Here is a 15,305-nt window from a genome sequence, read left to right on the forward strand (position 1 = left end):
CCCGCTGCTCCCACGCACGGCGCGGGTGGCATCGCCGCGGCCGCGGGAAAGTTTCCCTCGGGGAGCGCGCTGTGCGTGGCGTGGCTGTCCCGGGTCCGGCCGGCCTGGCCCCTCCCTCTGGAAAAATTAAATGCCCCCCACCCTGTCGTCCCCGTCGTCCCCTTCCCCCCCCCCCCCCGATCTCGTTTTGGTGCGTTTCCTGACGTTGCGAACAGGGTCCGCGACGCGACCGGGCAACGTTCGGTCAAGGCAAACTTCCAGTAAGACCAGTGGGATTTTTGAATGGGCGAAGGGTCCCTGTGGGAGCAGAGGTGGTGTCGTGTGCCGGGAGAGCCTCGCTGCTGCCGCCGCTGCAGCCCTGAGCCGAGCTCCCGCCTGTTCCCCGTCGGTGTGAAGGCCGGGGGGGGGGGGGAAACGTTAAATCGAGGGCTAAGCGGCAACGCGGGACTTCTTTCACGGAGGGGTTTGCGGTGGTGTTTTCCTCCATGGTCACTAGCCCGATTTGTCAATTAACAAGCACGCTCGTCCAGAAACTTTCCTCCGTACTCCTTAACTGCCTACAGGATGGCAGTTTACTTTCACTCAAGTGACTCAGAAATAATTAGCGGTTATAAGCATTACAGCCAGCAGAGGAACTTTAATCTTTTCACGGTGCTAAATCTCCAGAAGGGCTGTAGGGTTCCCCCTGGACAGGGACGGCTAACCTGAGCATTCAGCTCAACAAGTGGCCGCCTCTTCGAGTGGAAAATTCTCTCTCTCTCCCACCCCTCGGTGTGAAATGTTAATTGGTATCCTACTGTGGGTCTAGTTCGTTTGGTGATACTAAATAATCAGCGTTCACGGTTTCCAAAGGCAGCCAGGTCATCCGCTGATCCGTGTCCGATTCCAATAGATGCTGGCTGGCGGAGGGCCCAATCCTGCATACATTTCTGTAGGTGACTATTGACCGAGTTGCTCTGCAACAGGAGTAGTCAAGAGAACGTAACTGCCAAGCTGCGGACAGCCTCCTCTGAACATGTGAAAACGAAGCTTTTCCAGAGCCGGGTATCCGACGCCGGGGTGATTCCCCAAGTTGGCAGCACTTCTATGCCCTGCTCCAAAGCCTGGAGACAGTCGGCTTGCCTAAAATTGCTTTCCCTCCCAAATAAAGGTGCCACCCTGCATGCACGCAGGATTGAACCCACAGACTAGACTTTGCAGAATTATGGCTATTGCCCCATTTTCTAGCCTAGAGCATGCGAGAGCATGCGAAGGACTTGTTATGTCATCATCGGCAGTAATGTTGTCCGCAGTTAAAATTATCTCGTGCTTTCCAGTACAGTACCTTTCATGCCTTTCAGGTGCTTATGCATTTGCTAAGCTTAAAACGAGGCTGACATTTTCCAGGTTGAGTGTTTGCTGAAGACAGACTCTCTTTGGGAAGTTTCAGATGAAATGGTTCAGCTGTTTCTGAGAACGCGGTTAGAGGGAAATGTATTCTTTGGCCCCGTATCTGACAAAGATGGTTTAGGTATACATCATCCTGTACTAGGAGACCTTGATCTTTCTTTTTCTATGAATCCACATTATTTTTGGCTATGTTGAGAAACGCTTCCATTGAGACTGTTGAATTCTTGTGGCTTCGTGTTTTGGAGCAGGAGAAAGATACTTGGTTGGCATCAGGCTTGTGATGGGGCTGTGCCTTATGTTGACCTTACGAAAATCTTCCAGAATTTGTCTCAGTTTTCATCTTGTCACAGAGCACAAGTTGCGCGCTCTCGGTGGAGGGATGTTGAGGGCTCGACCATTGCACTCGCTCACTCTCAGCACGGAGCATGCTGAACCCCCCTGCCTTGTGACATGCAACTGCTCATCTTCCTGGGAAGAATGAGAGCGCTCCAGTTGCTGGCTCAAGGTCTGAGTGGACTTTCCCCTGCAGCTATTCTTCCCAGATGCTATTGCTATGGCGAGCACCCTAAGGAGGGGGCATGAAGACTCTCAGCTGTGTCTTCGGTGGCAGGGTGTGCCAGCTGATGCTGAGGCAGGGCAGAGAAGGAGGAGGAAACTGCTTAATTCATGTGCATGGTGACAAAGAAGAGGTGGGACCAAAACGGAGAAGCAGCAGCATGATGGAGGCATGGGGAAAGAGAAGAGCAGGGACTTTGAGTTAAGTCAGAGGACTTGACGGTGTCATAGATGGCAAAGCTTGGGAACAAGGTTTAGAGAAAGGGCTGGAACTGTAGGTAGAGGTGGAAAACCCAGACCAGATAAGGAAAGGAGAAGGAAAGGAAAAGAGAACTAAAAAGGTGGGTGAGAGACTGCGGGCAGAAAAAGGTGGTGAGGGACTTGTAGGGGACAGGAACAGGAGATCTGAGCCTGCAAAAGCAGTCGTTTCCAGCCTTTGAATGCTCAGGTCATGGTACTACTGCTTTTTCTTCCCTCTCATCTTCCTCCTCACACTGCCTCCTGTGTTCTTCAGCCCCTGTCTCTGCTTCTTTGGCCCCTCCCCTGGTCCCCTCACAGAAATTGTTGCTGTCTCCTTGCCATGAGGAGCAACTGTTGTTGCTGCAGTCGTGAACCTTGGGCCTGGAGAGGAGCTATCTCCACTGTGGAGCCCGGGCTCTGGAGTTACGCTGAGCCCATGTGTTTGTTCTCCTCCTTATCCCGTACCCCACCATCAGGCAGCACCCCGAGGAGCAAGATCTGGCACCAGGCCCAGCCTCAGGCCTCCACCGCGATGTCTGCCCTCCTTCTTCTAGCTCTAGGTTTGCCATGGACAGGATAGTAACTTTGTATGCCCCGGTTAAGTCTCACACTAGTTTGTTTATGCTGCAGACCTAAAGGACTCACCCCGGTAAGTGACTGCTGAGGTAGGCTAGGGTGGGTTTTCCACTTTTTAAACTGGAGGAGGAATTTATAGCTTAATATATTAACATCAAAGTAGTGAAACCCCATGGGAAAAATAGTATGTAATCATGTAACTGATGTTGCATTGTAATATGTTCATATAAGGTAGGAAAATTAAGATCAACAGCTGATGGTTTTGATTTGTAGCTCTAGCATTCTGTAAGGATAGGATGCTTTGCAGAGCAAATGATTTAAATAATCATTGCCTCTGTTCAACCGTAAGTTTTGAGCAATCAAATTACTTACATCGCTATACAATTGATGATTTTAAATAACACAACAGCTGAAAATGAATGTCAAATGTGTGCTTTATGTGCACTTTGTTGCTTTTCTTTCTAAGCCGGACAGCATAGAGTTTAAGTAACTTTAATTTGTGTTTAATAGTTTTGCTTTCAGTCTCTTAGGGCAGATGCACTTGAGTTGCAGATTTTGTGGGGGGTTCTGTATTAAAACGAGTAATTTTCTTAGATTTGGCATAGCTTTCTGTTGATCCTTGATCTTATTAAAACCTGTTTTTCGAAAAACTAGGCTGAGGCCTTGCAAATATTTGTATTTTAGCTAATTTAATTTGGTCAGAAATCAGCATCAGCTAATAGACGGTCTTTTTCCTTATGAGGCTGATTACTGAAGTTTGAAAGGGCAACACCATGTAATTGCATTTAAGCAGAATGCAGAGATGGTGGTGGATTTGTTTCTGTAGTGGTGCTTTTGGTATTTCAGTTTTTTTGCGGGGGGACTGAAGCCATTACGCCATTACTCTTTGTTGTGACCAGCTATGGGCCACACAGGAGATACATATATATACACACATATAAAAATATATGTTTTATATATATACATATATTTATACACACCAGTATATCACCAGCTGAATTCGGAAATACAGGAGTTGTAGGGCAGGAAAGGCAAGAGGGTGAGAAGGGATGTGTTCCTGTAGGCTCGTGCTCTGAGTGAGCACCTGAGCAAATGCAGACATGGTTCGTTCTCCGCTCCTTGCATTTATCTTGCAGTGGCTCAGGGATGTCAGAGATTAGGCTGAGGGATTTTGGGGCACGGCTTTCTTGGACTTGTACACATAAATTCGATGCACATTTTGGGGGCAGACGGGTAAGTACTGTTTTTTGTGCTTCTCTTCCTATGTCTCTTCTCCCTGAACGCAAACCACGAAGCACGACTCAGTCCAATCAAAAAGTTGTGTTTAATTACACTTTGGCAAAGGCATTTCTGGTCCTTTATCCAAGGACCATGGCAGAGATCAGTGTTTCTTGCATACTGCCTGCCACATTTGGGAGGAATAGCCTTATGCACACCCTACACTTGTTTTAGTCCTGCTTCAGCCTGAAAATTCACCTGTGGCTTCAGAAAAATAGAACGCTCACAAAAGTGAGGTCACTGGTGAGCTTGGACTTTTGTCACTAGGAAATAATATTGCTTTGCCCCGTACTCTGTCAGTACCTGCCTCCTGTTCCTTGTCCTCTCCTTTGCCTGCAAGCTCTTTGAGGCAATGCTATCTCTTTCTTCTGTGCCTGTGCAGGAGGTAGTGTGCCCAGAACTCCAAGGTACTCCAAAAATGACCACGTAAATAATGAGAACAAGGAGGTTATCTCACCTTCTCTTGGTGAGGCACAAGTCTGTGTAAAACAGCTGGTCTTTTGCTGGCCTGATTATGGCAGAAGGTGCTTTTCAGCTGTTTTACCACTGTCCTTAGGGATCTGTGCATAAAATAGAAAATTTCTAGCCAAGTGAAATGATGATATGGGGAAAAAAATCTAAAGGATGTGTAGGTGCATTTGAGATCAGAATGGAAATTTGGAAGTTCAGGTGTGAAACCTCTTTGTCATTTCAAAACACGCAAGAAGTGCCAGCACGACAGAGCATCATCTACTGGGACGTTTCAACCACCCTTTCTCTTTAAGTATCTTCATGTCAGATGAATGTAATATGCATGTCAGGTTGAAAGTTTGTAGAAGAAAGAATATGTTAGCTGAAACAAAATCATAGGAACTTGCTGCTACAGGTCACTGAAGATGCAAAAGCTTAGACAGTCTTTCATGGACAACTCAGAAAAAAATCAATGCAATGCTCAGATGTGAGTTGTTTGTGGGGTTTTTTTGTTTTAAAAGGCAAGTAGAACTGTAGGGACTATTAAAAAAAGGATGGAAAATAATAAAAAAGGATCCCATAATTTCACTGTGTAAGCTCTGGTATGCCCACATCTTCAGTATTGTGTATTGTTGATCCCCCCGCATCAAAGGTCTATAATGGTGAGGGAGAAAATTCAGAGAGGGGCAGCGAAGGGGATCAGAGGAACAGAGCGGCTCCTGCCTGAGGAGTGACAATGCTGATAAAGCGATGGCAACAGAAATCTCTAAAATTATGCAAAGCATGGAGAAGGCAAACTGGGAATGACTGTTCACAGTGACTGCAGTGGAGGGCATCGGGCGAAGCAGGCAGTTGTGGGCATGAAAACAAAAGGAGGTGGCTCTTCACGTGGCGTGGTCAAGCTGCTGAGCTCCTCACCACAGGATGTGGATGCTGAGAGGTTACATCAGCTAATGAGGTGACTGGATGAGTTCATGGAAGAGAAATCCATCAAGGGCTATTAAATGCAAAACCACTGCAAATTCTTGGAAGCTTGATGAGTATCCTGAGGAAATATCACTGTTGGTTTGCTTTGTTCTTTTACCCGCCCCTTGGCACCCGTGTCTGGCCACAGCTGAGAGGTGGTGCGGAGCCAGGTGGTCCCCCTGGCTATGTCTGCTCAGCAAAATGAAGTGGGTCAGTGTCTGGCCCCCCTAGGCTCCCAAGGCCAAGGGGGTCCTGGTGGCTTGCACTTTCACTGCTCAGGGCTGGCCCCGTTATAGCACAACTGTTGTGGAAGGAGCTAGTTGGAAGAAACTAGCTGAAGTGCTCCAAAGCAGAGCCAGGGCATGAGCTAAAACTTAGCAGTGCTGCAGAAAGGAGGGTACGGTGCTCAAGCTCGCTCCCTGGTGTCCTATTATTGAGCTGTGCAGGCATGGTGAGGATAGACAGCCTTATCTCCTTGGGTTCAAGTAGGTTCAGAAAGCAATTACATTCACGGAAGCAATCCTACCAAGAGGCATTGAATACCGAGATACAATGCCTGGCTGAAGAAGTGTCCGCTGGGAGACTGTAATATTGCTACATGCCCGCCCTGCTCGTGCAGGCTTCCCGAGCCTTTGCTGCTGCCTGGTGTCAGGGAGAGTATTCAGGGTAAGGTGGTCATCTTCCCTGATGTGGTGTTGCTGTAGTTACAGTTTTATCTGTCTGTACAAGGCCAGGCTTTGAAATTCTGAACTGAGAATGTGAGGATGCATTGGAAATTAATTTTCTTCATCTGTCCACTGCAGTTAAGCGCTGGTTAAAACAATAACGTTGCACTGACTGCTGTTTACTAAACCAGACAATTTGCTTAATGGTCTGAAAGGCAGATTTTAAAGCCCTAGATCGTGCTTACCTCGGCCGTGTGAAACCAGACTGTGTATTGCTGCTCACTTAAGGAATGGTGAAAGCACAATGTGTTCAAAGGTAGCTCATACTGATGATATTTGCTAGGTTTTAGATGAGATCTGTTGCTATTAAAAGAATAGCAACAGTCCCAAACTCAGTAATGTGTAAGTCCTTCTGCTCGTTTCTTAAAATTTCTAGATGCTAACTGGTAGAGAAACTCCACTACAGCACTTAATGGAGCTCACAACTGCCTAGCTGTATTTTTGGGCTACCTTATGTAATAAAATGGCAGGCCCTTACACTGCCTGCACAAGCGAGGTTGCATAAGCAGCCCAGGGAAACAACCCGAGCTCCAAGAGCCCTCCTGAATCCTGCACGTCTTGTTTGATCTCATTTAACTTTATTTAATAACGGATATTAACCTCTGCCCCCCCGCCCCACGCCCCTCACGTTATCTCGGAGCAATGATACTGATTTAATTTCACGCACAGACCTTGCTTTTTAGAGAAGTCATCAAACTTTTCAGTCAATTGAGCAGTCTGATGTCCGGGTAGCCTTGAATTTTCTGTAATCAGCACTCAATCCAGTTAAAAATAAAAACACATTAAAAACAAAACCTTGCACAGGAAAATACTTGTTTTTAATTCTCAGTTCTTATTTAGTAACCATTCTTAAAGTTCATCACTACTGTTTGTTCTATCTTGGGATAAACAATTTATTATTCAAGCAGCTTTATTTTTTTTTTTCCTTTTAAAATAGACAATACTGTTCAATCATCAGGAAGAAAACCAGCATGAGAAAATCGTAATCAACTTTAACAAGTTTACAGATGACAATGAATTTCTTGAAGCATAATTTTAGCGCTGCAAACAATTATAATTGAGTTTGATTATTTATTATCATTTTGTCATTGATGAGCAGACCAGACTGTTTTTCTCTCAATTCCTTCTGTTAGGTGTGTCAATTTTTTAAGCTGGAGAGCAATTTTAATAAGGCAGCTCCCATCTGCAGTCTCTAAATCAACAGGTGGATGTAACTGTGCAGATCCTGGGAATGACTGGTTATCTGACTGAGTCAGCAGCTGAATGGATCCAACTTTGAGCAAGTCCTAGGCTTATTGGTTTGGGTGGGACTCTTCTCATTAATGCAGCATGGAGAATTGACATGATATTTCCCATATGATGGGTAAGAATGGTATGCGTGCAAACTCTTGTCAATAATAAATATTATTACTGTGTGCAACGTGATCGGCTCGAGGCGGGATATTTTTCTGCTATTCCTAGTTCTCATACAAAATATCTGCCTTGGTGTTTTTATTGGTAATTCTACAGATTTTACTTGCGGTATTTTGCCTGTTCCTGGTTTTGACATCTAAAACAGTAAAAGGTTTTAAATTGGAGGCTTTGCATTAGACGTACCCACATTCCAGTTACAATTCCAGTGAGAGTTCCTTTAATTTATGGTTTATAAAGGGGAAAACAGCTATATGATTTCTACACAGACCATTAAGGCCACTACTTAGGCAGAATCTTCATCCTGTTCATCAGATGAGCACTGAGTTTTTTAATTTGCTTTATCTTTGGTTACCAAACGGAGAAGAATATTTTATTCTCCAGTCTACTTATCTTATGCCTTGTTTTCAGTATATTAATACAATAGTTGGGAAAGATACTTTCACACAAACAGCCTAACCAAAAAATAGTTTCGTGAACCAGATGGGTGCATTTCCAACAATTTCAGCAAGAGCAATACTGATAAAAAATAAATAGGTCACTCATATTCACTCTTGTATCTATATTTTTTTAATTAGAAGGACTGAAGAATCTTGTTTGTTTTCTGGGCTGTCACTGAAGACAATGGAAACTTTGCTGGAATAATTCTGGACCTTTAATTTGATTGTTTGCAGGGTGGCACAAGTCAGTTTTTTCATCTTTTTTATTTCTTTCCAGCACAAAGGACCTTATTGTCAACTGATGCACACTGATGTAACTCAGCTAGTCATAGCAATTACATTTATACTGCTTGGCCCCTAATATCCATATTTATTCAGAAATCACAGAACCACAGAATGGCAGAGGTTGGAAGGGACACCTGGAGTTCATCTCGTCCAACCCCCCTGCTTGAGCAGGGACACCCAGAGCAGGGGGCACAGGAACGCGTCCAGGCGGGGTTTGAATGTCTCCAGGGAAGGAGACTCCACACCCTCCCTGGGCAGCCTGTGCCACTGCGCTGGCACCCTCACAGGGAAGGAGTTTTGTCCCATATTGAGGTGGAACTTCCTGTGTTCCAACTTGCGCCCATCGCCCCTTGGCCTGTCGTTGGGCACCACTGAAAAAAGCCCGACCCCATCCTCTTGACACCCGCCCTTCAGATATTTATAAGTATTGATAAGATTCCCCCCTCAGTCTTCTCTTGTCCAGGCTGAACAAACCCAGGTCTCTCAGCCTTTTGTCAAAAGGGAGATGCTCCAGCCCCCTGATCATCTTGGTAGCTCTCTGCTGGACTTGCTTGAGCAGTTCCCTGTCCTTCTTAAACTGGGGGGCCCAGAACTGGACACAGTACTTCAGATGTGGTCTCACTGGGGCAGAGTAGAGGGGGAGGATAACCTCCCTTGACCTGCTTTTAGTGCACCCCAGGATACCATTGGCCTTCTTGGCCCCAAGGGCACAGTGCTGGCTCAGGGTCAGCCTGCTGTGCACCAGCACTCCCAGGTCCTTCTCAGCGGAGCCTCTTTCCAGTAGTTCAGCCCCCAGCCTGTCCTGGTGCGTGGGGTTGTTCCCCCCCAGGTGCAGGACCTTGCACTTGCTCCTGTTGAATTTCATGAGGTTCCCCTTGGCCCAGCTCTCCAGCCTGTCCAGGTCTCATTGGATGGCAGCACAGCCTTCTGGCGTGTCAGCCACTCCTCCTGGTTTGGTATCATCAGCAAACTTGCTGAGGTTACACTCTGTCCCTTCATCCAGGTCATTGATGAATATATTGAACAGGACTGGATCCAACACAGACCCCTGGGGAACACCGCTAGTGACAGGCCTCCATCCAGACTCTGCCCTGTTGATCACGAGTTTCTGAGCTCTGTTGCTGAGCCAGTTCTCAATCCACCTCACTGACCACTCATCCAACTCACACTTCCTAAGCTTGTCTATGAGGGTGTTATGGGAGACAGTGTCAAACACCTTACTGAAGTCGAGGTAAACAACATCCACTGCTCTCCCTTCGTCAACCCAGTCAGCCACGCCACCAGAGAAGGCTATCAGGCCTTTGTCTTTTCCAGCAACAGAATATCGTGCTACATCTTGCTGTTATTTAGGTATAAGAAATGAAGCTGCATTTGGTGCCTATCCTGCTGTCCTCATTAAGGCGAAACTCCCACTGATATCAAGGAGAGTTTGGCTAACAAAGAATTACTGACTTGAGCTTCTGAAAGGTCTAAACTTCCTCTGTCGCTTTTGGTTTTGAGGGTTTCTTGGATTTTTTTGTGTGTGGTTTTTAAAATTATTATTATTATAATATTTTATTTTAATTTTTTAATTTTATTTTTTATCTGACCTTGTATTTTAACTGTTCCTTCTCCTTTTATATTCATATTTTTGAATCTTTAGCTTCCTTCACTAGCATCTTTTCTATTTTTAATTCAGTCAGGCCTTAGGACCTTCCACTCTCTACCTTGCCCTCTCCTCCTTTCTTCCCTCCTCTTACTGTCTTGCTCTCTTTCAGTTATCTGTTATCTTCACCTTCACTGACTACAGCACTGTAGAAAGTTGATATACATCATGCAGGTACACAGGAATTTAATTTAGTGTGTTTAGACCCCTTCTAAGTACAGGTGCTTCTATTCAGGTACTTGCCTGAGGGCAAAGCAGCAGTTTGTAAGACAGGTGATTTAGGCAGAGATTTATTTGCACAGTATTCATCTCTGTAATCTTTCGTCCTCTTCTGGTTAGGATCTCAGAAGTTCCTCTGAAGTATTCATGCAGGGTTTCAGCAGTAAATTGAGTTTCAGACTGATAAAAAAAATATTTGGCATAGTATCGCAGTCAGAAAAAAATACTTAAGGATATTGAAGTCTGTGTAAAAGGGGTTTTGTGGAAGGCGACAAAACTGAAAATCTCCAGAGAAATGGGTTTTATTCATAATTCTTTTGTTACGAGCTTAGACCACATGTATAATGCTTTTCTGCATCACTTCTCTGATCCATAAACTAGGGCAGCTTTACAGAGTATTGCAGGCTATGATCAATTCTGGGTGCCATTCATAGCCAGGTATTTGAGTGGGGCACTAAGCTGGGGGCTCTGGGGCACCAAGTACATCTTTGGCAGGAAGAGGAGCCACAGCGAAGGCTTTCTGGAGCATTGATCCATCTCAGTGGTTAGGATACATTAGGCAGTACCCTGTGCACCCCAGGCATTGTTGCTACCAGCTCTGCAACACCTGACGGAGTTGGGGCTTTCCCTGGATGTCCCGGCTCCATTGATTACCTTCACAATGTCTTGGTTCCCCCCGATACCTCTTAATTATTTGCATTTTTCAGGTGGAAAGTATTTTGAAAGTGCCAAGTATTGTTATTTTCTTGCAAGTTTGACTGAAATTCAAGTTCTTTTCCAGAAGACCTAATTTGTGCTTGTGAAATAAATAGTAGGTGTATGCCTTCTTAATGTATAGTGTAGCATTTCAAACTAATGTCATCAGCTTGCTCTTTCTTAGCATCTGGATCCCCGCAGACATACTTCTTAAAGTAAAAGGCATAACACTAAACTTTCTTATTCTCCCTTAAATAAGAAAACACATTTTCTATTATTGTAATGGTTACAAATAATTTTTCATGGTGTCCAATCGCCTGTTACCCTGTCAAACCTAAAATGTATCAAAAACTACAGGCCATATATATAAAGTAATTCCAGTTAAAAAGGAATTTATTCTTCTTTAATGCTATTTCTATTTGATTTTCTCAAACCCCTCTTTTTCCAAAGAACAATTTAAACCACATCTGAACAATAGATTTATTGTTGTCAACAGAGTGAGAAATTTGATAAAGATAGCTTTTCTATTTCCATTAAAAATAGATTATTTTTCAGAGGAATGAAGGATACAAGTTCAATGTTTAACTTTGAATTTCACATTTCTTTTGACTGGTCTATAATATATATATTTTCAAAGTCCTAATTGGCATTAGGCTTGGCATATTTCTCTGCAGATTTTTTTCTCAGTGTGAAACTACTAGAGGGTCATTATGCTGGTTAATGAAAGAGGGCTGACATTCTTTGTAAGTCGTGAGTATTTAAATATTCTTCTATGCAAATCTTGCCTTTTCGTGAAAAAGAAGTTTAAAGAGACATCTTAAAAAAAATTTCCTTCAAGTGTCGAAAAATGTAGGTTACATTCATTCAAAATCTAGATATCCAGTGGTGGGAGGTGATGACAGATTTCAAATTTGCTACTTTATAATTAAGAGGGGATTCCATGTAGGAGATGTAAGCATAAAAATTGGGTAAGTCTCTTCACAATGCTGCTAGTTTCGCAGCTGAATTCCTCAGTACTTTTCTCAGAGTGTATAATCAGTTACGCTTGTGCTGATTTAATCAATTATTCTTGTGCACAAACAAACAAACACAAACAAAACCCGGCTAATTTCAGACCGTGTTTGAAACATCAGAACTAGAGATTTCACTTACAGTGAAAGAAATATTATTTTCAAGCCTCTAGAATGATTTCAAAAATGGCAAAGATATATTTGGGAAGTATCATACTTTTGGGTACCGGCAGCTGTGTATCCTTATGCAAAAGTGGATTTGGCTGAAAGACCAATTCATAAATATTGTATCTGAAGATCGCAGCAAGCTTTCATATTTGCAAGAGATAATGTAAAATGTGCAACATTTTTTTCTTCACCCTGAGAAGTTTCAGCTTAAACAGCTCAGTCTCCCAAATCTAATGAATAATGGCCAACAAACAAAAGTATCCATGGCTTCTTGAATCATGGAGGCTGGAGACCATTCTGTCTGTGGAGGAGGAAAGGTCAGCCTGCTGTGGTCAGTCTGAAAACCCTCCCGCACACCGCCAAGCTGTGAAGCAGCTTGGAGTCAGGAGATGTCAATAAATAACCTGAGTCCTGCACTCCATGACTTCCCATCTCACAGCCTAGGAGCTTCCAAGCAAGCAACAGACTGCTCCTAGCTGCATCGCTTGGAGAAACCAAGTGGGAGATCGGGAAACCTCTTATTTCTCTGTTAGAAAAAAATCTTTTTCCCCTCCTTTTTTCTAGACCTCCTCTGCCTTGATCTGGTGTTTGGGGAAGTGAGGGGTGTAGTGGGGGAGGTAAGACTTATCTTTGATCTGATGGCTCCTTTCGTTCTGGGCTGCTCTCCAGGAAAAACTTTTCCCCCTTGGGGATGCAACATTTTTCATGGCAGAGGCTCTGCGAGCGAAAGCACTGTGGAAGATCCTGAGCTCGCCTGACGTGCGCTTGACATTTTAGCACAGATTCAGCAAAGCAGCTTTATTCAGGTAAACACTTAGGCACATGCTTTTCATTACACATTTGTTCAGAATTTCGTCTGAGTTTCTCTCCTGAATATGGAAAGACTTAAGCACATATTTAAGGGCTGAGTAGGTCCCCAGTCTGACTCACGTATGCACAGCGAGGACGGGTTGGATGGAAAGGGAGCAGTCATCGTGGTAGCGTGGCAGCTGAGAAGTGGGACGTACTGTCTGAACATCAGTGTGCTACAAAGGGGCCTTGTTCTTCTGGGAGGCAATTTTTTATCTGGATATGGCCCCAAGAAGAGGAGCTGGCCTGCACTTTTTACTTTCATCTGCCCATTCATTCTCCCATTTCTCTTAATTTTGAATTTCTCTGCGTAGGGCTTGGATGATGTGAAGTAGGTTTATAATTAAAATTAGTTTGGTTGTTCTGCAACCTCATGTTAGGCAGTTTTAAGATTTACCCAGCCATCATCCAAAAAAGAGGACGTCATTCTCTTGCAGAATACTTTGGGTGATCTGTATGCAAAGGCGGTGCTGTATGTTAAGAGCTCTGAGGATTACTCAGACTGCATCAGCCATGGAAGGTTTCTGAGAATTATTAAGTATTTGTCAGCAGTGAATACATACCCAAACCTTTTGGCTCTTTCTAGCTACTTTATTCATGAAAAATGTTGGTTCACAGTTTTGCCTGCAAAACCTAAATTGATTCAGGCACTGATGTAACCTTTTTTGTTTCGTTTGAGGATCTAAATTATGAATCTAGATTAATGTTTTGCAAGACAGAGAAAGAAAGAGAAAGGCACTGCAGACCGAGCGTAGAAATGCTTCTGCAGGAAGGCCATTTTGGCAAGCCAGGTCTTGTCTGCTGTTAAAGGTCTTTGCTGACAATAATACATGTGAGGGCACAGTGGTGATTTTCTCTAGCAGATACGTATCGTATGCAGTTACTTTACTGGCAAAACTAAACTGTTTCCCTGAACAAGAATGAGCTATCCCAGCAAAAAGATGTTTGGGGGGAGGGTAGTAGAGTTGGCATAAAGATGTTTCCAGCGTAGGGTTCATTGAAGGTTTTTCCACATTCCTCACTGACAATGCCACCCAAAATTGAAATACAGACTACACCTAAATAGAATATGGATAATAAGTTCCAGAACCTCATCTGATGAATAGCCTTCACTCTTGCATGTCTTCTTGCACTTTAACCAGGACCGTGGCTATAGAGGAGATCACATTTTTTCAGGGATTGTAAGGTAGGAAGTGGCTCACTTCAGGCCAACCTTTTTTTTCTGCATTTTAATCTGGAGTTAATAACTTTTTGGATGTTTCTCCCTAGTCTTGTTTCCCAGTGAGTCTACAGGGGTTTCTTGGAGAAGTTTTTTTGATGTGAATCCTCTCTCACTCTGCCAGAGTTCGACACCTCTTTTGCAAGACAATTGTCTTGAAGAACAAAGCAGTAACTGGGGAGTCGTGAGACATTTCTGGCGTGAACTCAGGCAGCACTGCCCCCATAGTGTATTCTTCCATTTAAGACTGATTTTCCATTGCTTTATCAAATCTTACCCATTTTTGTTAAAGCCATAGTTGCAAGACTGCTTTAATCCATTTAAGTCTCTGCTGCTACTGCAAAGAATGATCCTGCCCTGCTCCCACTTCTGGACACTCATTTCCGTTATTTCCCTTGTCCTGGACCAGTGGACCAGAGCAGGAAGCTGATCTTGCTGAAATGTAACCTCTTCTATGTGTGGATGTGGATTTTCAGCTGTTGTGTTTTCCTAAGCTGGTTCATTGTGCCGCCACACAAACAGGGTGGGGGTGTGTCAAAGGAGGAAAGCGGAGTTTCCTTTGGAGCTGGTGTGGGTTTAAGCCACTTTACAGTGTCCGCTAATATTTTCCAGGACATGCAAGTGTCCTGGAGGAGAAAAGAAGTGGGTCTGGGGTTTGTCCTGAGGGGAGCTTGTGAGTGAGGAAATGGAGGTAAGGCTGAGACTGACTGAGGGAAGTTGTACAGGTCAGGCAAGGAGATAGTGAGCCTGGGAGAAAAATGGACCAGCAGAAGAGGGAACACAGAGAGTGGATGGAGTAGAAAATGAAGACCAGCAGGAGAAGGAACATGGACAGTGGATGAGGAGCAAGAGAGATAAGGAACTTTGAGCTGCAGTCCATGGCAGTGGGGAGAGAGGAGAGAGGAGGGATGAAGAAAAAGTCCCTAGTACAATCTTGGGTAAGGAGAGAGTGCTGTGGACAACTGGAAGAGAGTGCCAGGAAGGGAGTGAGCATGGAGCTGAGCCTAGGAGAGGGAGATCAGGGGTAGCAACATGGGTGCAGTGCAGTAGGAAGAAAGAGGTTAGAGGAGAAGCCAAGGAAGTCTTTGGGCTGAGCAAAGTGTGAACGTGGGCTTGGAAAGCAGAGGGTGACACTCAGAGGTGCTTGAGAAGTACCTGGGACTTGGAAAGCCAGAAATAAAGATG

General features: G+C 44.4%; 1 protein-coding gene across 4 annotated transcripts in view; it reads left to right on the forward strand.

Annotated features, from left to right (window-relative positions):
• Positions 1 to 15,305, forward strand: part of NPAS2 (neuronal PAS domain protein 2) — a 109,696-nt gene that overhangs the window by 2,038 nt on the left and 92,353 nt on the right. The window contains exon 1 of one of the 4 annotated variants that reach the window (XM_064439039.1): positions 9,358 to 12,858. The exons of the other annotated variants lie outside the window; for them this stretch is intronic. The gene's annotated coding sequence lies outside the window, so the exon portion shown is untranslated. Of the gene's footprint in view, positions 1 to 9,357; positions 12,859 to 15,305 lie in introns of those variants that run through there. 4 annotated transcript variants of the gene reach the window in all.

This window comes from Phalacrocorax carbo, chromosome 1 (genome assembly GCF_963921805.1).
Source record: "Phalacrocorax carbo chromosome 1, bPhaCar2.1, whole genome shotgun sequence".
In the NCBI taxonomy this organism is placed as follows: domain Eukaryota; kingdom Metazoa; phylum Chordata; class Aves; order Suliformes; family Phalacrocoracidae; genus Phalacrocorax; species Phalacrocorax carbo.